The sequence below is a fragment of the Camelus ferus genome, chromosome 5 (genome assembly GCF_009834535.1).
Source record: "Camelus ferus isolate YT-003-E chromosome 5, BCGSAC_Cfer_1.0, whole genome shotgun sequence".
Classification (NCBI taxonomy): Eukaryota; Metazoa; Chordata; class Mammalia; order Artiodactyla; family Camelidae; genus Camelus; species Camelus ferus.
In genome coordinates, this window is record NC_045700.1 from 27,332,114 (window position 1) to 27,358,613 (window position 26,500).

The 26,500-nt window shown below is 37.1% G+C and overlaps 1 pseudogene; it reads left to right on the top strand.

The window, feature by feature from the left end:
* LOC102520289 overlaps window positions 1–15,884 on the top strand; it is a 126,792-nt pseudogene extending 110,908 nt beyond the window's left edge.
* Window positions 15,885–26,500: the final 10,616 nt, after the last annotated feature.

Sequence of the window (26,500 nt, forward strand, 5' to 3'; positions counted from 1 at the left end):
ATCAGATATGTAGTTTATACATATATATATATATGAAAGGAAAGTGTAAACAAGCACATTTGTCATACAGGGAAGGTGTGACATTAAATAGTACACATTCTTAGAGTAAGTTAAATGGGCAGAATATGTGTGGTGTAGCTGTGTGTCTGCACGCACATTATGTATATATGTGTCCCCAAGAAAAACACCAACAAGTTTTAGAGACATGACACGATATTTTAAGCTTTCATCAGTTTTTCTTAACAGCTATTTAACATTATGAAGATACCTGTAAAACTTGCCCATGTGCATTTTTAATATGGTAAAATTTTAAATCCAGAATTTAGAACAATTAGATTGTGGAAGAATTTGACCATTCTCATTATTAGGACTACCTTCTTTAATAGCAAAATTACATGTATATAGTGTGTATGTGTTATTGGACATAGCACAATACTATATAGTATTTCAGTCTACCATCTATGTGTAAGAATAATTTTTTTAATTCTGTTAATTTACACATAACATAAAATTTACCATCTTAACCAAGTTCTAAGTGTACAGTTCAGTGTTGTTAAGTATATTCACATTGTTGTGCAACAGAACTTTTCATCTTGCAAAACTGAAACCTATTAAACAACAATTTCCCTTTCCCCCTCCTCTCATCTACCATTATACTTTCTGTTTCTATGAATTTGACTTACTCTAGTTACTTTATGTAAGTGGAATCATACAGTATTTTTATGACTGACTTTTTTCACTTAGCATAATATCCTCAAGGTTTATCCAGGTTATAACATGTTAGAATTTCTTTCCATTTTGAGGCTAAATATTACATTGTAGGTATATACCACATTTTGCATATCTATTCACCCATAAAGGGACCCTTGTGTTGCTTCCAAATTTTATCTATTGTGAATAATGCTGCTATGAACACAGATAATATAGGTGTACAAATATCTTTTTAAGACCCTACTTTCAATTCTTCTGGGTGTATACTCAGAAATGGAATTGCTGGATCATATGGTAATTCTATTCTTAATTCTATGCTTAATTCTCTCATACTGTTTTCCACAGTGGCTGCATCTTTTAACATTCCCACCAATAGTGTACCCAGGTTCCATTTTGTCCATATTCTCACCAATACTTGTTATTTTCTGGGGTTTTCTTGATGGTAGCCATCCTGATAGATGTGAGAAAGAATAATTTTGAACATATTTTCCTAAAATCAAAGTCAAAGATTATTTATTGATTGAATCCTGTGCTGTACTTTGTTTTAAAGAAAGCATTTGGAACTGGATAACATGCGGATTCAATTTGCAACCCCATCATGTTCTAGTTTCTTCTCCAGTGATATAGGAATATTCACATCTTTCTTATAAGATTATTCTAATGACTAAGTTAATGTAAAGAAAGCATGTAGCACAGTGTGTAGTATACTATAAGTGCTCAAAAATGGTAATAGGTGCTGATATTGGAAATGATGTTAGAATAAGAAGACTTGAGATATACCTTTGTAGAAATCTTGCTATCTTGTTAGGAAGAGATTACTAATTCACATGGGGCATCTAAAAGACAGGAATAAAATCAGGACATCCAGAGTGTGTTGTAAGAATTCAACAAAGGCGGAAATCAACCTACAGAGTTCAAAGCACTTAATGTCCTTGGCACTTGCAAATGGATGAATGAGAAAGAGCGTGTATTATTTATCTCCATGACTTTTTCCATCTGCCATCACCCTCAGGTTAAAAAAAAAAATCCAAGTTGACTTTTTCATTCATTCTACCCAGTATAGGGAGTCAAAAAGTGGGTCAGTGGGAGCTTCACTGGCAAGTCAAACCAGAGATGGCAAGACCTAGAGGTCTGTCATGCAGACGTGGCAGGAAGGAGGGAAACCTTGGATAATGGGCAAGTGTTAAGGAGTCAGGCTGCTGGCAATAAACACAGATCTGGGAAAAGAGATGGTTAAGTCTTCTGCCTAGTATCAAATATTCAGCCACAGGGATTGGGAGACCAGAGATAGGACTCTAGTAACCCAGAAAAGGGTCTAAATTAAGATATATCCCAGAGCAACTGCTATATCAGCAAACTATCGGGGAACACATGGACTTACTCGATTACTGGAATTAGGTACCTAAGCAAAACAAGGGCCTGAATATTCACCCTACCACAGAAGGTAAGAGGTGGACTAGAAAGCATAAACTCTGAGCTCTTGGATTGATCACCTTAAAAAAATATATCTCTAATAAAAAAAAAAAAAACAGGCTGGAGATAGCAGATTTAATGCATTGACTCCACCTGAGAGATCAAAGGAACCAAGAAGTCAAGGAATGAGTGGTCTGTTCAAGAATCCTGTACCCTCTGCTGAAATAGAAATGACCTGTTAGGAATGCAGACCATTAGGTGAGCTTATGCTCTAGACATTTAATAAATATCTGTTGAATGAATGACTTGTGGATAATGAATCATTAGCTTCACGAGCATGATGCCTATCATCTCCCACTATAGTCCAGTCATTCATTTATTCATTCAACCAACATTAATTAAACACCTGCTACATGCTGGGTCCTGTTCAGAGTACTACAGATACAGAGGTAAATAAATCAGTTCTGAATGGCTCTCAAAATGTTCACAATCTTATAGACAACAAGAATCTCTTGACAACCAGGAATCTTTAAATCAAGTACACTTCTCCATGAGTTATTTCAACTTCCTGGCAATGTTATACAATGAAACTGGAGCATGTGGTAAGTGATCCTCTCATTTATGTGAGAACACATAGCGGACTCCACACATGGATAAAGGTTCAAGAGGCAGAAGGGAAAAATAAGAATTGTTTCAATAGTTTTCAGGACATTCTACAACCATTCAGGTTTGGTCAGACAGATGGCCTGGCTCCTCTACTTACTAGCTATGAAACATTGGGCAAGAATATAACTCTCTGTGCTTCACTTTTCTCATCTTTAAAGTGGGAATAATAATGGTATCTACCTCAAAACTATTATTATGTATGGAACAAAAAAATCATCAATAAGAGTTGATCTTTTAAAAATTTTTATTGATAATAACTTCATGCTAGAGATACTAAAACGTTCTGAGAAGTGAGAGTAACTTTGCCACAATGGTTACTTTCACCAGTGCTGTGGAGTTGAAAAATAGCACTGACTTCCTCCCTTCCGCATTTCTTCCAACACATGTCCCTGGCTCTCCTCACCACAAATCTGAAATATTGGAAAGATTTCTTCAGTATTAAAAAAACACTTTCATATCTCAGTAATATACCATAGCTTAAAATGTATATCTCAGTAATGTGCCACGGCTTAAAATAAAATAGGTACGCTGTATATTCTTGAAATTAAAGATTATGAAAGGAAGAAAGGAAGGAAAGGAGGGAGGAAGAGAAAGAAGGAAGGAAGGGGAGAGGGAGAATGTGAGGGGGTTTGCAGTTAACTATGAGGTTAAAGTACATGTTACTTGGTACTTTGGAACTTGTCTTAGCTTTTTGAAATGTGTAATTATCCAACACCCATTCAATAAATATTTATTGAGTGCCTACTATGTGACTGGAGTTATTCTAGGTGCTGGAGATACTTCTGTAAGCAAAGACAAAATCCTGACCTCTTGGGACATACAACAAATTGGGAGAAATGGACAGTAATCAAATAAATCTATAATATAAGTAAGGAAATGACAGATGTTATAAAGAAAAAGAAAGCAAGGTAAAGGTGTAGAGAGTGACAAAGAAGACACTTCAGATAGGGTGGTCTCTCTGAGGAGGTGGTACTTGATACCAAAATGGAAGAGAAGGCAAGGTATGCAATAATCTGGGGAAGAGCCTTCTAACCAAAGAAACAGCAAATGCAGAGATTCTGATATGAGAGTGATCACAATGTGCTCAAAGAATAATGAAAATGCCAGTTTGAAAATTGCAAAAGAGTAGGTGATGGGAAGATGGCAAGAGATGAAATCACAGAGCTATGTAGAGGCCAGATCACATAGGCTAACTAGGGTTTGGGAATTTTTTGTAAGTGTGATAGAAAATCATCAGATACTTTCAATAGAGAAATGACATGATCCAATTTGTTAAACGATCTTTGAGAATGCTGTGTGAAAAATAGACTGGAAGGAGACAAGACTGGGCACTGGGCGCTATTGCAGTCTTCTAGATATGTAGTGATGTTGCTAGGAGCCAGTTGGTGTAGAGGCAGCAGCAGCAGTAGTACAAATGGTAGTAGCAGCAGAAGTAGTGAGAAGCGGGAGGTGTCAAGATACATTCTAAGGGTAAAGGTAGCCAGCCTACAGATGAATTGGCTATTGGGAGCAAGACAAAGAGAGATAACAAGGATGACTCATGTTTTAGTTTGTTCAACTGGTGGAATGGCAGTTCTCTTTACTGAAATGGGGGAAGACTTGGAGAAAAAGGGGGTTATCAAGAGTATACTTTAGACATGTTAAATTTGAGATATTTATTAGGCACCTCGGTGGAGAAGTGGGGCAGGCAGGTTAGACAAAAGTCTGAGGAAGAGACTGGAATTGGAGGTTAAGTTTCGAAGGCATCCACTCTTAGATAGAATTGGGGGAGGTAACTAGATAATAATAACTAGATAAAGAAAAGAGGGCTGGAGACTGAGCCCTTGGGCATTCGACCATTTAGAGACCTATAAAAAGGAAGACCCAGCACAAGAGACTAAGAAGGAGCAACCAATCTGTCAGCAAGAAAACCAGGAGAGTGAGAAATAAAGAATTATAGAGTATCCAGAAGAAAACAAATGAGTAAAGGAAGTGAATGCACCTCATAGAAAATGAAATACAAATGGCTCTTGGAAAAGAAAAGATAGTCAATGTCCTTCATAATAAGAGAAAATAAAATTTAAACATCATTGCAATATCATTGTTCACCCATCAGATTAACTAAGATTAAAGTTCAATAACACACTATGTTGGTGAGGTTGTAGAGAAACAGTCTCATATCTTGTAGATGGATGTATAAATTAACATATTCTCTTTGGAGAGCAACTTGGCAGTAACGAAATTTTAAGAGTAAATGTACCCTTTGACCAATCAATTCTATCTTTGAGAATTGATTCTATAGTATATTTAGACATGTACAATGTACAAAATGATAAATGTACAAGGATATACATTGAAGAATGATATTCAATAGTAAAAAGTCAGAAACATCAGAGAACTGATTAAATAAATTATGACTCATCTTGAAATAAATACAATAAAATTATGAGAATTGGTTTAATAAACTATGGTTCATCCTAGAATACTATTCAGTTATTAAAAAGAATGAGGCAGCTTTATAGATACCATATGGAAGGCTCCTGAACATACATGATTAAGTGAAACATGTCAAAGTTTACATTAGTATCTTTATTATGTTACTTATCTCTTTTATAAGAAAATAAAAGAATATGGAAACATATATCTTTGTATATGCCTAGAATATCTCTGAAAGAATACCCAGTAATCTGGTTAAAAGTTGTCTCCAGTCATGAGAACTGTGTGAGGCAGAAGAGAGATTTAGTCTGAGTTTATTCTCTCTTCTGCGTTTTGAATTTTATAGCATGTACATGTGTTTCATTTTTTTTTTAAGTTGTTTTTGTTTTGAGGAAGGAATGTTGCCAAGATGTCGAGTAAAATAAGGACTGAAAATTGACCATTGATAGGGCAAAATGGAGTTCTTCAGTGACCTTTGTAACGTTGAGTCCACTGGACTGATCTGGATGAAAACCTGATGAAATATTCAAGTGAGTGGGAGGTGAGTAAGTGGTGATTCCAGAGTTCTTTACTGGAAAGAACACTGGACTTTATTTCTACTCCTGACTCAGCCATTTCTTATTCTTTCAATCTGGACAAGCCACATAATTTCCGTGAATCCCAAATACTACGTGAGTAGGATTAAGAAAGCCATATTTGCCCTGCCTCCTGGAGAGTATTCTTGTTGGGCTCAAATGAGAGAATGTCTCTTAATTGATAAGCTTAAAACCCTATTAAATAAGATATATCACTATTGTCATTGCTACCCAAGCACCCTTACACTGCAGAAGAAATTCTAAAAGAAGTATTTTGGAAAGTCTGAGATTTAGTGTTTGCTTTTTGGGTCTAGTTTTATAATATAACCTCTATTATATTCTAGGTGTGTCTATATTGCTGCTTTCTTAAATGCCTCTTTTTCCCAAATGAAAATATATTTTATTTCTGGCTTAGAACTCATTGATTTTAAAGCTATCACTTAAAAAAAAACTTTTTAAAAGTCCTATTGGTTATCTTTGCTTTAACAGTATTTTGATAATATAAATATACATAAATTATAAAAATAAACTATTGCAACAGTCTCATTTCCTAGAGATAACCGCTATTAACTAGTACATTTTTCGAATCTTTCCAGATATTTCTCTACCATAATCAGTATCCTTATACACATTTACTTTGAATTTAAACAAAATTAACTTGGCTCCTCCTGATACTTCTCAATACAAAACTGAAACATTAACCACAATGTTCCCCCAAACACATGACCCATCCAGATTTGACTTATAATAGTAAAATCAAGAGCTTTTTTTTGTTGTTGTTATGAAGCCCATTTAAAAATTTGGAAAGAAACCATCAGTTTTTATTTTAGTTCCTTTCTAAATGTTTAGGTTTCTGTGTTGAGTAGAAGTTATAGAGTTAATTTTACCCTGCCAGATAATTCTTATCTCATTGGAAGCTTGGGCAATAGCTCAGATGGGTGCCCTGCAGAGTAAGAAATGCAAAATGCCTTCTGCTACTAACCTCTTTGACCAAGATAATAAGGAATCACTTAATTTAGCCCTGAACAGTCAGTAGTGAATAACATATTCCCACTTGAAAGAGAAATTTTAAGACGTAATAAATATTCTTTTTAATCAAATTAACCTTTGTTTGCATAAGCAGATCCATCTCTAGGCCAGGCCCAAGAGTAGAATGTGCACATAAATCATGCAATATACCTCTGTCTATGAATGTGAGTTGCAGAAACAGCATGCACTGCAGATATGAAGATACTTTTGTTTTCCTTCTCACCTTCTAATGGTACTTCATTCAGGCAACATCAGTACTTGCAACATCAGTACTTGCAACAACACCAAATAAATGGGAAAATAGCCAAATTTGACCATGTTTTTAAAAAGTTTTTTTTTTTCTTATATTAGTCTGCTTGGACTGCCATAACAAAATGCCATAGACTAGGTGGCTTAAACAACAGAAATTGATTTTTTCACAGTTCTGGAGAATTGTAAGTCCAAGATTAGGGTTCCAGCATGATTGATTTATTAATAATAGCTCTTTTCTGGCTTGCAGACAGCCACCTTCTCACTGTGTCCTCACATGGCATAGAGGCAGTCAGCAAGCTTCCTGGTGTCTCTTTTTATAAGGGCACTAATCTTGTCATCAGAGCCCCACCCCATGACTTCATGTAACCCTAATAACTTCCATAAAGTCTCCATCTCCAAATACAATCACATTGGGGGTTAGGGCTTCAACATAAGAATTTGAGGGAGATATAAAAATTCAATTCATAACACTAGTCCTTTCTGATATAATTTTACAATTAGAAGAATTATAGAAAGAATGAAAAGTAGTGAAAAACCCTGGATTAGAAATCAAGAGACTTGAGTTGTGTTACAACTCCTACATGTCTTTGAATATCTTTTCCATTTGTTAAAATAAGACAGGTGAGACTAGACTCACCATCAGAGCTAATATTCCATTTATTCAAAGCAAAATGAATGTAATAGTACTTAATTTTTCTAATACCAACTAAAATTAATTTCTATCTGACTGTGAAAAGATGATTGAATTATAACTCCCCTTCCCTTTGAAAAATTATCTCTTATGCAAACAAAAATCTAGTTTTATTACTAGAAATCAATTTCAGTATCTATAGGAGAGAGAGTTTTAATGTTGTAAAACCATGTATAATGTATATTACATAACTGATGAAGACTTAACAGAGAAACACTGGGGAACAATCCACCAGAGAAAAAGTTTAAAAGATTTCAAGTTTCTTATTAATTTCCTTTCACCATCTCATCTTCGTCTCTGAATTTACTCATTCATACTATGATAATGTTATTACAACCAGATTTATACAGTTAGTTTGTAATCTTTCCACTTTCATAGTGACACACAGTTGCCTACACTTTATTTGTGAGGGTGATGTGTAAGTTACATGACTGTCTCAAGACACTTTTCAGATACTGGGAATTTAGATATGTATTTAGGAATTTTGTTATTCTAAGGAATAAGAAATCTTATGAATTGTAAGAATAGTAACATAAACTCCAAAGTTACTCAATCAGTGTTGAGAGTTTAATAGTGCCATGTAGCTCAAGCAATGCTAAATTTTTTTAAAATTAGAGGTAGGTATAGAAGATATTCAATTGTGGCACACAAAATGCCATACAAATGATTTCTACACAACAGAGCATTATTTTTCAGGTTGAATCCAACCAGTAGCTGCTCCATTACATTAAAACTCCATGGAAATACGTACACCTTTTGCAGTCCTTCAATATGGGGTAAATTCAAAAGTTCTCAGAGAAACCTAGTTGCAGAAATGTTTGCGAAGAACAGTCCCACTCCAGGGACCACATGTGAGCAAGGATATTTTAGGCTATAGGTGTGTGCAGGAATCCTCCTTACATTTGATGCAATAATGAATTGATGCAAATTACATTTGAAGTTAATTACCTAAAGCAGAGAAAATTTCATTTATGAAATTTATTAAAATTCTATGAAAATGTATGAAAACTTCTACTTAAAGACTGTCCTAGGCAACTGTAAATGTAACAACCAAATATCCTTTTCCAGTCATGGTCCTGAGTGTGAGTCAATGCATGTCCATCCTGAGGCAGGAAGATGTAGGGCGTGCAGAGTGTAGGACCCACAAAAGGAGCTGTAAAAGGAATCAACACTAGATCAGAGCTATTTTTCTGATCCACACTTATCTAAGATTTCACCAGTTCCCTAATGTAAAAAGAATATCACCATCAGAATAATATTCAATGTTCATTGTAATTTGTTGGTATATATTTAAGAATAACTTTAAAACATATATATAATAGTGCTAATTTCATCTCATGAGTTCAGTCATTCTCAGTTGTACACAATTCCTTCAAATCTTATTAAAGAATATTGTCTGGAAGAAATGATCCCCAAGATGCCAACTACCAACTGCAGTCAAGATTCAGTTGCCCGAAGTGACTGATGTAGGAGTGTCATTCCTAGCAGAGGATGCTTAAACAGGTCTTATTCCTACCTGGAGAATTACACCAGCCTTTAACTGGGCACTAAACATGGATACTATAGAGCATATGGCATTGTTTCTGACTTCCAGAAATGTATAATATAGTTGGAGAGGCAAAACAGATACACATACAATTTTACAAGTTTACACAGATTTAGCAAACAAGGGCCTCTGTATAAGATGTTATGCTAAGCAGAATATAAAGAGAAATGAGACTGCATGGTCCTTGACCTCAAAATGACTACAACCTTTAAGCGGGGGAGGCTATCGTAATAGCAATAAAACAATAATTTCAAAGATATATTGGGTCACGTAATGTGCAAAAGATTACACCAGCAGCCTTAGAGCACGTATATAGTATCATTTAATCCTCATATTAACATGATGGGGTAGATATTATTCTCATTTTACAGATGAGGAAACTAAACTCATAGAGTTTAAGTTGTTCAGGGTTATAAAACTCGCAGGTAGGACTTGTGGGTGTGAGTCCAAGGAGCACCAGCTCTTTGCTGTGATATCACACTACATCTCCCACATGCGGACAAATTGCTGTCAAATAGCAAACATCATAAAAGTGGACTCATGAGCCACAGCAGTCATTTCCAGCCCGATGGAACTGGAAATGTTTGGTGGAGGAGATGGCCTTTGAGCAATAGTGAGGGGCCTAACAGGAGATGAATAACTGTAGGAGGTCAGATCATTCCAGGAAGTGTATGGGCACAGGCTTAGAGGTAGGTCAGCATACATTTTGTAAAGGGGGAATGATTAATCATCTATTTTGGTGGTAGTCTAGAAATAATATGATGGCATTGTAGGAAAAGTAAGTTGGAATCAGTTTGGGATCAAATGGTAACAAGCAGGTCTTGAATACTCCTTTAAGGAGTATCACTATTTGGTGGATACTACTGACCTGTTGAAAGGTGTCTGTGGAAGAAAGTTATATCTGAGCAGTGCTTCAATGTGATTAAACAAGGAGACCGTCGTTTGGTGATGGTATGTAACAATTAACAAATATTAGCTCAATGTGAAGAAATATTCCTGTTGTAAAATTAGAGGAGAACTAGTAGACTGTTTCAGGGGAGCTAATTAAATAACTGATCACATCTTGATCAGAATCATCATAGTCTAGGCTGGGCCAAGAAGACGTAGAAACTCAGTTTCATCAGTTTCACCCTCAACAGTTTGATCACACTAGGAGAAATAATAAAGTAGCAAGGAAAATAAAATGATAATTTATAATAGTAGCTAATCATTGTGGATCTTATGTGCCAGGCACTGCCCTCCAAGCTCTTTTTAACAACAGTCTGCTGTCTGCTGAGAACCAGGTTCACTGCAAAGAAGATTGGAGAGTCCCGGGAGCTACTTAAATCAAGCTGTCTGAGAAATCAGGGAATTCGTCACTTTTCAAGAGATCAGATTACTAGTGACATAAAATATAGTCTCTTGCCTCTGTTGAGCAGTCAGGGATAAACACTGAAAATACTCTCTCACCAACTCTCCTTTTCCTAAACTCCATAAGGACCATTTGTCCCTAACATGCTTCCATTTCCAGGATGACAGCTTCTTTTACATTAGTTACATTTTACGGTGCTTGTTTCCCAGCACTTCTGTCTCTTCAGCAAACTCTGTCTCCTCCAAATCAGAGTGTAGGATGGGTTATTTCTAGGAAAAGCTTCTCCAAATAAACTGATTCCACCCACTATGTATTCATTCTGGTGTCTTGTTCCTGCGTTCTGAAGCACTTCTTGAGCCTGCAGCTCACTATGATTGCCTAAACTTTCTCAATGTAATGAAGGAAAGAGATGGTGAAACAAAAAGTTGGATTTGTGGACCTCTATCAGTCTCATTTAGCAAAGGAAACTCAGTTGCCTGTGTTCTCACTCACAAAACACCTACTGTAAGTAAGATATATGCATAATAAGTCACATTAGGACAGAATGTGTGCAGGGTGCAGGGGACACTTGTTTGAGCCAAATTATTATATGTAAGTTCTTTCATGATAGAAATTATTTCATAATAATCTTTGCATCTCTGAATTGCCTAACACAGTGAACTGCACACTCTGAACACCAAATAAATATCTCTTGAATAAATGATTTTTTTTTTTACCAAACCGTAGATTGGTGGAAGGGAGAGGAAATAAAATGCAAACATGAACAATTCACTTGTTTTAACAGCTTGAGTTAAAATCCCGAATGAAGAATGAGGCTAATGGCTAAATTTGAGCAGAATGTTGGATTTTTATGGAGATTTAATCATCTTTTCTTTTAAATGGCCAATATAATGAATATCTTTAATAATAATGCCTGATTAATTCAACCACTCAGACTATTATCATGGGTCCTCTCAGCTAAAAGAAAAGTTGTGTACATTCCTTTCTCTCACCTCATCTGCTTCTCTCACAATTTCCTTCATTGCAATGAATAGCATAGTGGGTTGAATGATGGGACCACCAAAGTATATCCAAGTCTAAATCCTTGGAAAGTGTGCACATTACCTTATTTGGTAAAGGAGACTTTGCAGATAATGTTAAAGATCTTGTGATGGAATCATCCTGAATTACCCCCTGTGGGGCCCTAGACAAGTATTCTCAGAGACAGAGAGCAGGAGGCTATGTGACCATAGAAACAGAGACTGGAATGATGTAGCCAAGGAATGTCAATGAAAGCCAACAACCACCAACGCTGGAAGACACAAAGAGTGGATTCTCCCCTAGAACCTTCAGAGGGAGCACAAGCTTGCCAACACCTTGATTTTGAACTTTATGGTCTCCAGAACTGTGAGAGAATACATTTCTGTCATTTGAAGTCACCCTAGTTAGTGGTAATTTTTTTACAGCATCCCTAAACATCTAACACAAATGACAACTCTTTCTTTCCAGTTGCTCACCAAAACCCCTGGAGTTGTCCTTAATCCACATCTTTCTCTCACACCACCAATCCATCCAACGGTAGTAAAGTATTTAAACTACTTTTAAAATACATCCAGAATCTGACCACTTCTCACCACTTCTACTGCTCCCATTAGACAAAGACACCATCCCAGATTATCCCCTGAAAGAGCCTTCTTGATTCCACCCACGCCCCCTATTGTCTATTCTCAATACACCAGACAGACTGAATCTTTTAAAACTTAAGTCATGTCATGTCAAAATACTGCAGGTCCTCCCCATTTCACCCAGAACAAAACCAAAATTCCCACACTGGCCAGTACATACTCTGTCGCCACCTGGCCTTATCTCCCCCATGCATTGCTTTCCTCCAGTCCACAGCCTCTGTGCTCTTCCTTGCTCCTCCTCCAGGCAGGCATGGTCTCACCTCAAGGCCTTTGCACTGGCTGTTCCCTTGTTTGGAAAGTGGTTTCCTCAGGTCCCTCTGCAAATTTCACTCTATCACCTCCTTTAAGTCTTGCTCAAATGTCACCTTCTCAGAGGTAAATAGAAACTTATTGAATACATAATTAAGTGAATGGATTTCAAATCAATATCTTTTATAAATATCAAGTACTTTTACTTTAAAATTATTCTATTTTACCTATTACTGTTTTTTTTTTTAACCATATGGCATGGTCTTAGTGTCCTGTTCATATTTTCTCAAACTGTGCAGAATTAGATTGCTTTATACTGTCTCATACATTAAATCCATGGTTACTTAATGACCTTGGATGTTTTGCAAGTATACAATAATGTCAAAATTTTCTGAAGTAGTATATCGTACCTTGCCCAACTAATTTAGTTTTAATTTGTGATGTAGTCCTTTCTTTATAAACAGAGAGATAAGTATGTATCTCCTCATTTTTTCCAAAGTTGCAAACTACTGTCAGAAGCATGGATGGCAATTGGTTAATGAATAATTTAAGAAAGTGGTTAGAATAACATAGAAATTTAACTTCAAAATGAACAAACCTATCAAAGAAAAAGCTATTTCTCCTAAATGGTCAAGGTAGTAGCAAGTATATTATCATGACAGGAAGCAAATTTTACTGTCAAGTTGATGAAGAATAATTACAATTGTCAGGCAGAGAAATGACGAGATTGTGGGAAATTGAGCATTCCAAAGTTCTCACACAAGTGTTGACTTCATGTTATAGTCCCAAAACTCATCTTAATGCTAAAAGATCCAATTCAGTTTTCCAGAAGATATTGTTGCCAGTTTTCATCCTGCCAATTGTGAAGTGTTCCAATGTAACTTTTTTGTTTGTTTGTTTTATTTGTTTGAGAATTCATTATCACATTGTCAGATTTCTAGGTCATTGCTTAGAGAGGCAATTTTAGTAGTGTTTTAAATCACCCATGTGATAAACCTTTTCTTTGGAAAGACTTCTGTCTCAATCATCCAAAATAATTTCATAATCTCTCTTGGATTAAAAGTTTATAGATTTGAGGCCACGTAATTCTTTCCTTGGCTAAGACAATAAATTTTCCCAAGCTAAAAGGAATTTTCCCAAACCATGTTGAAAACAAAATTCTGACACTCTACAAAGTGTCAATTTCAACAGCTCAAATACGTTTTCAAAACTTTCAAGCAGATCAAATACTTCTACAAGTTAGGCACTGTGGGTCTTCTTCTTGTTTTGCTAGGTACATGGTTTGCAGTGTTCATAATAGCACAGTACTTCCTTTGAAGTCAGTATTCTTGAAGTCTCTGGAGGCTCGGATAAGTTCCTCAGAGGCAAACCTGGTATAATTTGTCTAACAGCCCATGGCATTACCAGTTCACACTGTAATTTTGCCAGATCTTATAAAATAAGCAGGCTTGGCCCTAGTCATTAGAGAGATGAGCTGCCTCCAGGGTAAACCCAATTGCTGTAGAAACTATCATTAAAAGTATTATTGAACATCTATCTGGTGCCAAAAATACATCCAACTCACTGTAGTCATTTGGATCTGCAGTAAGACAATGCTTCTGTGCTTCACAAGGGACACATGAATGCCTGGCAACTTTAACCCAGGGACATGGTGAAATGGAAAAGCACTGGTCCCAGAAGGCACTCAGGCAATATCATCCTGCTCCCTCTGATTATGGACCACTTCCAGTTCCAGCATCCTTTATCATCCCATTATGTAGCCAAGAGTCTGAAGGGAGGCCCAGATGTAATTTGACCATGGTTGGCCAGTTTTATCTCCAAAATACTTCTCACATCTCTCTCCTCTCTCTTCATGCCAAATACCACTGCCTTAGTTCAGTCCTTCATACTGTTCACCTGGACTAACACAAGAACTTTCAAACTGGCCTTTTTAACTCTTGTCTACCCACCTCCCCCACCCCAAATCTGCCCCTGTACCTGCATCCTCCACATTGCAGCCACTGCCTTAAACACACATCTGATCCTTTCACTCCCAAGTTTTGAATGGTTCTGAATTCATTCATCAATTCATTCAACAAATCCTCAGTGCTCCAGCACTGGGAACACAACAGTATACAAAACAGACACATCTTTTCCTTCTTGGAGCTTACATTACTGTAAGACGGGCAATAAGAAGACAACTATAATAAAAAGACATATATGGCAGGAATGAGAAAGAGACAGAGAGTGATGGAGGTGGGGGCTAAGTCTTAGAAAGTGTAGTCGGGAGAGCCCTTTCTCAGCAGAGGTGAATGAGGGGAGAGGGTCAGCCATGGAAGAGATGGACAGGAAGGAAGGAAGAGCACCCCATGCAGAGGAATTAATGAGTGCAAAGGCCTGAGTCAGAGAGATGCCAGCATGTCCCAGCACATCAAGGAGGCCTGTGAGGTTGGAGCACAGTGTATAAGGGGTTGAAGGCAAAGTAGGGAGCAGGGCAGGGGCCAATTCAAGTAAGGACTTGCTTTTCAGACCTTGGTAAGAATGTTGATTTTATTCTAAATGTGAAGAAGTGACTGGAGGTTTGAGTACTCACTGGGGAATGTCATTATCTGATTTATATTTTAGAGGACCCACTCTCACTTCTGTGAAGAGGGTAGGCTTTAGAGGAGCCAAAATGGAAGGAGACCAATTCCCACTATAATTGTGGAGCTGTTGCTGTGATCCATGGCAGCTTGGACTAGGCTGGTGATAGTGGTCATATTTGGTATATCTGGTCAAGAGGATTTGCTGAAGGATTGAATGTGGATACAAGAGAAGGCAAGAAATAAAGGACTTGACATTTCATATAAAGCCCGAGGTTGTAGCACAGCATCCAATTCCTTCTCAATCTAACATCTGCTTTCTTCTTCAGCCTTATCCCCCATTTCATGCCTGAAACATTTCCCTCCAGTAATTCTGAATTCTGAGAATTTCCCTGCCCATGTGCCCTTGCTGTTTCACATCTCTGTGAAATTTTTCAGGCTGTCCTTTTTTGTGGATTTCTCTCCTCACCTATACAATTGTTTCTCAATCTTCAAGACTCAGCTCAGGCATCACCTCCCCAGGAAGCCTTTCCTAGATCCCAGGTTTAACTAAGTACCTCTTCTATACTCAGCACCCAAGTAGTCTTATCTCGACATTAACTATGTTACATTGAAACCCTGGTTTTTGTCTGTCTTCCCACTAGGCTGTCATCTCCACAAAAGAGGGATCTTGCAGTATGTTTTGGCATCCCAGTGCCTCACTCAGTGCTTACACATAGCAGAGGCTCAATAAATGCTTGTGGATCTGAACTGAATCTCCCAGGAACTCTTCCTGCCATCAAGTCAGCCCTATCAGGGGCCAGAGGGAATAATATCATCAAAGAGAAAAATGGAGAGTGAAGCTTTCCCGAATAAATCACATTGTGCAGAAAGCATGTTGAGCACGTGGATCATGTGCTCTTCTTATGGAGTGCTCAGAGCCTTTGGTCAAGGTAAGCCAGCCCCAAACCGCCTCTGGATGTGATAAATACAGGGATCAAGGAGTAAAGACCTGGGAGTAAAGGGGAGAAAGAACAATTACCTACTTTCTTTTGAACATGGGCTAACAGGCTTCTAGAAAAATGAAGCAACCATACACCACCTGTTATCACTGCTCAACACCAGCCCATGCTGCTTTTCCTGGTCATCATATCTGACAGAGAATATCAAGACAATCAGCCTGCAAGCCGCAGGTATAGAATCGTGTTCAGGGGATCTATAATCACATTACATAAAGTGGGGTTTATATAAAGTTGACAGAATGTGCTGATGTGAGCCATTTACAGTTCAATTGTAACAGAGCAGTCTGGCAAGCAGCTAGCTTTATCCGGGAGATGATGTACTTTGGATTCTGCCATCAAGTCAGATTTAGAATAACAATCTGAAGGGAACACAGTCCCCCTTTTTAAAACCCTGCCTTCTCTTCCTTGGATCTAGGGAAGCAAAAGTTAGAAGAGTCTGCATAACACCAGCAGACTTTTCATAACTTTTTACATAAATGCAACTCATCTAAAGATTTTTTTTTTTTTGCCAAGGGAAACATAGTCAATATACAAAACTTGATTTAATACAGCAGACAACAAACTCTTCTTTTTTTTTTTAAAGAACTATATGCCTTGAACTTAAAAAAAATTTCCCAAATAATTAACCAAATCTTTCAAAAATCTTCAGCATAGCTTTACTAGGTTCTATAAAACACACAGTCAATGACAATTCTATAAAGGGACTAAATTATGGAACAGACACAGATTGTCAGTCCATATATGTTGCATGTGTGTGAAAAGATTGAGAACTGTTCTCCTTAAACATAAGACTATATTATCATCTGCTTTTATTTTCAGATACATTCTCAAATATTTATTTCAAATATTTTCCCCAATTTGTTTTATGTTTTTTTCCATTGTTTTTCACAGTTTCTCTTGATGTAATAGATTATATATTTTTATACTTAAATTTTTTAATATTTCTCTTTAGAGTATATATGAGAGGCTGCAATCTGTGTGTGTGTGTGTGTGTGTGTGTGTGTGTGTGTGTGTGTGTGTGTGTGTGTGTTTGATGGTAAAAGGCTTTCCCCACCACAAAATGTAATACTAACCACCTTGGGTTTTTTCCTTTTAATTCTACGGTTTAGTTTTTTACACTAAATCTTTAATCCATTTGGATTTTATGTTAACATAATGAATGAAGTCAGTATTGAGCTTTTCTTTCTGAATGATTAACCAGTTTTCTTAACATTATTCATTAAAGAATTCATTTTTTTGACATTGCCATCTTTATCATATATTTTATTCCCCTACTAACTTGAACCTCCTTCTAGACTCATTGATTTATTTCATCCTCTGTCTGTTCCTGTCCTAGCAAAACCACATTGCTTCACTTTGTAATGCCTTGATGCTAGGGAAAGATACCCCTCATCACTTTTCTTTTTCAGAATTTCATTGGCTGTTACATTCAGTGACTACTGTATTTTTCAGAATACTGTTGGGTATGTTTATGATCCAGTATTATCTTTCAGATAATGAATCTTTTAGAATCACTTAGTCAACTTCCATCCAAAAACATCCCATTTGATCTTTTGATTAAGATTACCATTCACACCTTGATTGACTTTGAGATTATGGACATCTTAACATTAGTGAGTGTTTCCAGCCAAGAAAAGGTGTCTCTCCACTTTTTTGTCTTCTTTATGCCCCTCAGCATATTTTGTCACTTTTTTCATAGGACATGCATATTTCATGTTAAGTTTATCCCTAGGTATTTTGGATGTTTGCAACTTAGAAATCACAATTTGTCCAAATCCTGCACATCAAGATTCAAAAAAGATCTTAGTCTCCAACTTTTAGTCAGCATATCCTGTCAATGTGTCACCCAGTTTTAATTTCTAGCTCATCCTGAAATAAACGTGTCCTCACTGAGGTTCTTTAGTCATAGCCTTTAGAACTTTATCATTTGTAGCTTCCTGGTAGCTTTTAAACATTCACAATATTTTGATAGATTCTTACATTATGAATCTAGCCCTGCCAAAGTAGAATTAAAACAAAAACAAGAACAACAATAACAAAAACGTACTCCTTCTAGTCTCACTTGCAGCTACAGTACAAGACATCAGACCTAGGTTTTGACAAGCAAATAAACCCATGTAAGACTCCAGAAGTAAAACGTGGAAGGTAGCAACATGAACCAGTGGCCACATATGGGGAAATGGATCTGGCAAATGCAGGAGCGGAAGCATCTGATTCTTCAGGAGGTGCCTGGTACGTGGCACTGAGCACAGTCAGTGGAGGATGGCAGCAGTGTTCTCTTGGCAGTAACAATCCTGCAGCACGGTGGAGTAGAGGTCCAAGATGTATTGCTTGAGAATGTGTCGCTTTCAAACCTAGCACTATGGTCCCTGCAGAAGTTTTGTGAGCTACCTGAGATGCTTTACTAAATCTCTTTCTCTTTAAACTAGCCAGAGTAAATTCTGTGGCTTGCAACTAAAACTGGCCAACTTATAGATGAAAGACAGAAACCCGTGTAGTAGGCACTAAGAAAAAAGGACTATAAGCAAAGGTGGATGGATGGTGCCCATGTTTATCTTTCAATTCCCTAGGCGTTTATCTAATTATGTCCTTTACCAGGCCTCTGGCTAGTAAACAGTTTCTGTTTGAATTCCTCAAGTGTTGCTAAACTTGGCTCCCTGGTGTGAAAAGCAAACATACTTTCATAGCACAGGACTTTGATCCCTCAGTTGTGTGATTAACCATGTGTTATAGGGGAAATGTGTGAATTTGCTAATTTTTTTAACCCTTGTTAATATTAGCCATCAGCATATCTAGAGGAGTTTTAAGTACAAGTATGCTTGAACATATAACTTAAGTATACATACATGGCTATTAATCCACAATAAACCATAAAAACATAGTGTTGCTAAACTACATACTAGTCTCAGCTACACCCTCACCATCAATAACGTTTTATATTTTACTGGGTTTCCATGGCAACATGAATAAGCTAAAAGAGACCAAGACTTCAGAGTTGAATGGGGTTAGGATTTATTGCCTTTGTTACTGGCTTTTCATACTGGAACACCAACTGAAGGTAGAAAAGATCTCTTCAAGATTGCTAGATATAAAATATGGACACATGAAGCTGAAAATATATTCCATTCTCTTCTGTTTCTAATTCCATTTTGTTTTAAAACCTCATATACATGGGGCCCACTTCTCTTCTCAGGTCTCCTTTCCACTTACTCAACTAGATAGTGGAATACCTGTTCTGTTCTCCCTTAGTCAACATTCAAAGATACCTGGGGCTTCTTTTCTATTTGCCTTAACCAAGACCAGGATAACCCCTACTCATTCCCAGAAGTACACCTCATACACTGTTCAAGGCATCTTTTAGCCATTAGAAGAACAAGTACTAATAGAGGATTAATTCCCAGAATGCTCATATCCATCTCAGATGTCATTTATTTCTCTAGTTTCAGAACTGCTAGCCTATAACCTCCATCAGGAAAGAAGATTCTGTCTCTAGAGTTTAGCACAATCCCTGGTACATGTAGGGTGCACAAGCAATATTGGTTAAATGATGCTGGATCTGGTGCTGGATTATCATTGATCAATTTCTTGGTTGTATGTGAAAATACATTGTAACTAAATTTCAAATTTCCAGAGTATTTGAGGTGGTCTGTGGTCCAAATAGCAAAACATTCTGAATAAGTACATATTTTTTCCTTCTGAAATTTAGTCTTATAATTTACTTTAGAACCAAGAGGATGAAAAGGAAATTCATATTTATTCCACAATAATGAATACTTTTTTAAAACTTTATGATTCTGCTTATATAAGCAACTATATGCACTCGGAATAGCTTATTTGAGTGAATTAATCAACAGGGACCATCTAACAAAGTGTTGAACTGAAACATTTAGCTAGTGAGAGTCAATGGCATTATCTTAACTATTTCATGTGTCGGAACTGGTATTTCTAGACTCCATGTTACAATATAATTATGTGGGAAAAATTTCTATCAAGTTGAACAGTCTGACTTTTTTTCCTGACCAGACTAATAGGCTAAGCTGTCTAGACATAGTCTTTTCCTGTGAGGACATGGCTAAAATGAGTTTTTAAATACTAGTTCCTTTGGCTCAAGATTTATCCAGTTGCCCTTCTGAAAGATAAGCCCTGTCTCAGGTAGCTACTATAGATTTTCTCCTTTGGACTGTGATTCATTTTTCTCCTACTGACCTTCCTTTTTCAGTAATAACTGCAGTAAAAAATTAATAGCAATTGGGAAATCAAGAAGGATTTTACTCAAGAAACTAGAGAATGCGAGAAAAGCTGAAAACTCGAAGGATAGTGTCCTTTATAAGTACTTTCTTGAAATCATTTATTTATTGCCTTAGATTAATCATGTTGCTTAGAATTATTGGCTTGCATATAAATACAATTAAGAAACATTTTCTCTTCATATAAAAAAACAGATGGTTACTTGTTTTCTAATAAAGCAAAATGATGACAGAATTAAAAAGGAAAAGAAGGGAAGCTCTCCAAAACCTACAAAATTATAATTGCTTCTTCCTCTTAAAGAATACTAAAGGGTCTTTTTGTCCCTTCATATACTGGGAATTTATCTCCTCAGCTTCAACCACATTTAACAGGAATCTTAGTTTAATGCCTGTACCTCACAGTGAAAAGAGAGGACAAAACTGTAAATAAGCATTTTAAAACTATGAGTTTCCTCTTAGAGGTCTTTGGAAGCTACTCTGAAGAAAATCAAGTCCATAAGAGTTGGAAACAAAAAACAAGTGACGGTTACTAATAGTAAGTGGCCACTTACAAAGTAGAAATTATTTTATGCATAAACTCTCCACATTGTTTACTTCAATTTGGATGACCCATTTCTTCGCTGTTTCCTTTTTCTTTACATACCACACTGCAGATTAAGGTCACTGATTTTGCACAGAGCGAAAAGAAGAAAAAAAAAAAGGAAAAAAAAAAAACCCCAGAGAACCCAATTTCAATCAGTTATTGGGGAAAAAGTCAGTCTGTTAACAATTATCTATCAAACAGCACTATGTGTGGAGTGCTGAGATAGACTCTCTATGGGGAAACAGGAAGTAGATGATAGTAACCATATCTCTTAAAGAACTCAAAATATAACAAGGACAGACTAATTCTCACAGAGACTGAACAAATACAAAAATAATGACATGCAAAAACATAGGGGAAATGTGTATGACCAGCTTGAGTATTCGATGCAGGACCAAAATGAAAAATGAGTCTGACTTACCATCTTACCTTTTGTGGTACAGTTCACATCACTCCTCTTTACTGCTTTGCTGTACGTACGGGATAGACCATGGGACAGGAAAGCAGAGTCAAACAGTTGCAACCCGCATGTATCAGCCTCTCTTCACACAACTGTCTGAACTATTCAAATTTTCTTCTAGATGTGTGAACTCAAAGGGTTTAAAGAAACCTTTTAATCCCCAACCTATATTCTAGAAAACCATTAATTTAAAATTTTACTGGAAAGTAAATGTTCCAACCCCTCCCCACCCCACACATAGGTTTAATAAAAACAATTGATTAATATTTTTCATTGGATTCCTTAAGAAAAAAAAAGAATTTAAAATCAGTTCTCCGTTTGTGAATCTGGGCCAACTGAGCAGAAGACGATGTGAAAAATGAAAGATGGTTCTGGCTACCCCAGGCAGCATCAGGGAGCGTGTGGTGCTACTTCTCCTGTTTCTCTTGATAGGGGGCTGTCCAAACAGAGGGCAATTTTTGAAAAACAGTAGAAAGTGAACACAGAACAGCAACCTGGGAAAATCACCAAGCATGTCAAACAGCTAGCGCTCTTAGCTTTTCCTTCCTTCTTTCCTGCATTTTTGGCAATGAGAGTCACCAAAACACAGGATCACATGCATTAAACTTTTTCAAGATAAAGTTCCTATTTCAAAAATAGTAGATTCCTAGTGGGAGCAGAATAAGAGGTATGTTGATTCTTTTGCAGATAGTTACTACTGCGGATGCCACTGTTTTTGTTGATTTTGTTTTTTTTAAGTGCTTGAAAAAAAAAATACCATCCATCTGTCCTTAATCTGGAAATGACTCAATGGTTTAGAAGCTTTTGTCTAAAGCTCACAGAATTGTTATACATTGACTTGACTGCCTAAATGTGAAACTCAGGCCTTCAATGAGACACTCAAGTGAGAAAATTATGAGAGTAACATAATTATGTTTTTTAATAACCATTTATTGTCATCCAGTGTATTTAACTTAATATCTTATGTCTTCTTTGACACCTAGTTAAAATGTTAGTCTCATCTAACTGAAATTGATGAAATCTAAAATGTATAATTAATGACCTCTTCTGCAGAAGAGTAGAAAATTAACTTTATTTCTTTTAGAAAAGGTGTTATTCTCATGAATAACCAAATTTTTCAAAGTTGTTGAAAGTAGTTTAGCTTAATAGTCATAAAAAAGATCACAGAATTTTTATTCTTCCTTTTGCAAAAGAAATAAAAGCCACATGCACTGTAACACTGATGCTCAAAATTAGAAATTTTTGCTGGCTACTTCCATTCTCAGCCCCCACATTCATAGCTTGCCATATCCCTTTTTAACCCTTTTGTATTATTTCTGCTCTTAACTGTCTCCCCCCCCAAGACAGTGAGCTCTTGGTAAAGCAGGAAATAGGTCTTGTTTGTTATAAGCATTAGCATTGCCATCTCCCAGTCCAACCGTGTGTACAGAGTAGGCACTCAATAAATGTTGGCCCACAAATATTTTAAAATTTAAATTGATAAATGTGCAAGGGACTGCATTTGTTTCTATGTACAAAGATAGGAAATTGCTGACATCACAACCCTGATGACATCAAGACTTCCAAGTGAGCAGCTGGTGTGTAAGGAATCCCTTACCCACCTCTGCCTTCCCCTAACCTGGCCTGGAGCTGCTCATTGATTAATATAGCATTCCTCCTTATTTACCCTTAAGGCTGCTCTTGCTACCAAATATGTGCCAAGTGCTCCAAGGCTGAGAGCATCTACAGGAAGAGGTAAGCTATGAGCAATGCTTTATTCCAAGGGCAGATGGAGTCCCAAAGAAACCCTTGTAGACTTTCCTAGCCCTCTAATCTGTGAGGGAATCTAATGCTATCCTGGACAGGGAAAGGCAGAGTTCCTTAGACAATGTTCATGTGCTTTAGATAGATGGCCCCATAGCCTAGGTCTGACTGAAGAAGGGAAGATGTAGCAGCTGCTAAAAGTTGGCCTAGGGCACTTATGAGGGTGAATATTATGAGTCTGTAGAGTGTTTGCCTACATCTTCTTGGAGTCATTTGTGTTTCTGTTGTCAACAATTCAGTGCTCTAGTCACATGAGCTCATTTTCATCTTCACCCTGGTTGAAGCCAGGCATCCTCCATAGGGAATCAAAAACTGGAATATAAACCCTTTGAGTTCAACCTCCTCAGCCCCAGAAGTAGCAGCATCAAGGAGAAGAATAAGCAGGACTAGCTTGAGGTTGTGGCCAAAGGGAACTCAAAGTCCTAGTCCTAGACGAGACATCTCAATATTCAAGCCCAAGAATCAAGCACAGAACCAGAAATAATTCCAACCATAGATTTGCAATAGAAGACAAAGTGCCGGAGGGGTCAGAGAGAGATCTGCAATGATGTGCCAAGGGAGGAAGCCTGTGATGCTGTTCCATACACGAGTCCACCAGCAGGCAAGGAACTGTTCACAGCCCTGGCTAATTTGGCCTTCATTTTTGTTTGTTTGTTTGTTTGTTTGTTTGTTTGTTTGTTTTCCCTCAATTTGCAACAATATCAGAATGAGAGTGGGAGCTTTATAGAATCCAGGTACATGCCCTTCTAGGAACAGTTTTTAGTTTGGACTTTTTGTTTGTTACCCAAAATCAGAATCAGAGAAGCATCTATTGTCTCTGAGAGAGACGGAGAGCATGGATGTGGGAGGCAGCAAAGATGATGATGAGGCAGCAATGATGAAAGGAGCAGAAAAATCCCCAGGAAGTCAGCAAAAAAAAGGAGACGTATCTGTGGTTCCAGGAGCGGCACCACTAACAGAGACCAATGAAGAGGGAAGCCAGGATAACTCAAGTGATTGTACTAATGCATTACTTTCAGCAAATAATAGAAGGTATTTGAATAAGTGAGGGGATCCTCAGGGACCAAGGGTGTCAGGGTAAGACATGGGGCAAAATTTGCTAGAGGAAACAATTGGCAGTGCTGCATTCTCCTCATGATGCACAAAATCTGTGCCTGTGAAACTTGACTGTCACAATTGGATTGGATGGCTCGAACTGAGACTGGGACTCACCTGGATGCTGTGTGCATAGAAGGGAACTGGGAGCTTTAATTTGTCATCTGCATCAACATTCCTCAAATGTTCATTGAATGACTGACACAGACATTGTTCCAGGCCCTGAGGATATACATTAGTGAGCAGAAAAGATGAAATCCTTGCCGTCATGAAGTGTTCTTTCTATTTTGGGAAATGGATCAATACTTGAAATATTTAGTATAAGATGGTGACAAGTGTTATGGAGAAAATATATCAGGAAAGATAGTTAAGGAATGTTGGTAGAGAAGAGGTTACAATTATAAACAAGGTGTCCAGAGAAGGTACACTGAGACAAATAATATAATCAAAAAACTTTTTTTAACCATGAAAATTTATTATCTTTAAGTGAATGTTGAGGACAATCTAGAAAGATAAAAGGAGTAGCTGTCATATAGGCTAAGGGGCCTCTTGAGAAGCAGATGTGGAAATGGGGAAGAGGATGTGATGCCCAGCAACCATCAGCAGGGCCAGTACTGAAGTATTTACAAGGAACCCGGGAGTTCCTGGAGTCCCTGCCCCCTCCTCTGGGAGCCCGTCCTCCAGGAGCAACCAGAGCCTGCTCTTCCTGCCATATTCTCTCCACGATGGCTTCTCTGTGGGGTGCCCTTCAGTACCAGGACTCCGCTTGGAACTCAGAGCATTACCAGAACCTAAACAGGGAGGGATGGAAGGGGTCTCCTCTCCTTTTGCCACTCTAGCCTCTCAGTTTCCACAAGAATTACTCACCAGACTGCACAGATTTCAGCAATTTTTTTGCTACAGGATTAGTGGAATTTCAGAAGAGAATAAAAACAGAGGAGTACAAATATTAAAATTTCAGCAACTTGGGTTTTCTCCTTGAGTATCAAATGCACCACACAGACACATCTTAAGAATTAAACCTTCACAAAAGAAGGTTGCTGTGGAACCCTTTCCCCAGCTCCTAACTTTGTTCTACACGCACACACACACAGGACCTTCCTTTCATGACTGCATTCAAATACATGCCTGTTGATGCTAGGGGAAAAAAAGGCAAAACAGTATAGACCAACCATGCCTACGTTTTACTGACACCTAAATGTTACCTGGCTAAGGCAGGGGGTCGGTGGTTAATTCCTCATTAATGAGTCTCCTGAAACTTTCTTTTTTTATTTATTTTTTTTTACTTTTTAGTATTTTTTAGTATTAACTGTTAGAAACATCTTATTTACACTGTCTCCAACATATAACCAGCCATTTATTTTCAAAACTCTCGGGGTTCATTCTTCCCCAAATTGACTCTGTATTCAGCAACGGCTCTTAGTACAAAAGCCCCACAGAAATCCAGCTACTTGAAAAAAATGACTTGAAATAAGAAAATGAACTCAAGTTTTCCTTAGCAGTTAAACAATATAGCTTGAAATTCACCTTGAATTTCTTCTTTGACTGGACACCCAAAGAATAAAGAAATTAAAATTACCATGTATCAGGAAATTGAATAGCTATTGAATACTCAGAAGAGTGAAGGTTGAATGATTTGGTATTTTTGACCCAATAAGCTATTACAGAGGAAAAAATGACCAGTTTAAACACAACTCTCACTGGACCATGCCTCAGCACAGGAAAATTGATCAATGTGACCATTCTTATTTGTCAAGGATCATTTCAATGTTTAGTAGAGGAAAATTTTAATATTCTGCTAATATTGAATTAGAGGAATACTGTGCCTGATTTGATGAGCACTGTCCCTTTTCCTTTCTACAGATGATTTTCCTGTAAGTTTTTCTTGACAAGGTTGCATTTTCATCTAATATTCTCTTTATGCAGATTAAGGTTATTTACATATATAAAACTGGTTAAGAAATCAAAATGACATCCAATTGATATTTACAGGCAATTTCATCTGCTTATTTTTCAGTTTCATAGAATTTAAATTTAGCATTTTCTGACTTGGATTCCATTAGATTGGTACACTTAAGAGTTAAGCTGATTTTCTTTCATTACAGTTTAGTTTCTGTGGTTTAATCAGTGAACATATAATTGCTTAAAGTATTCATTTTTTAAGATTTTTCAATAAATTATCAAGGAT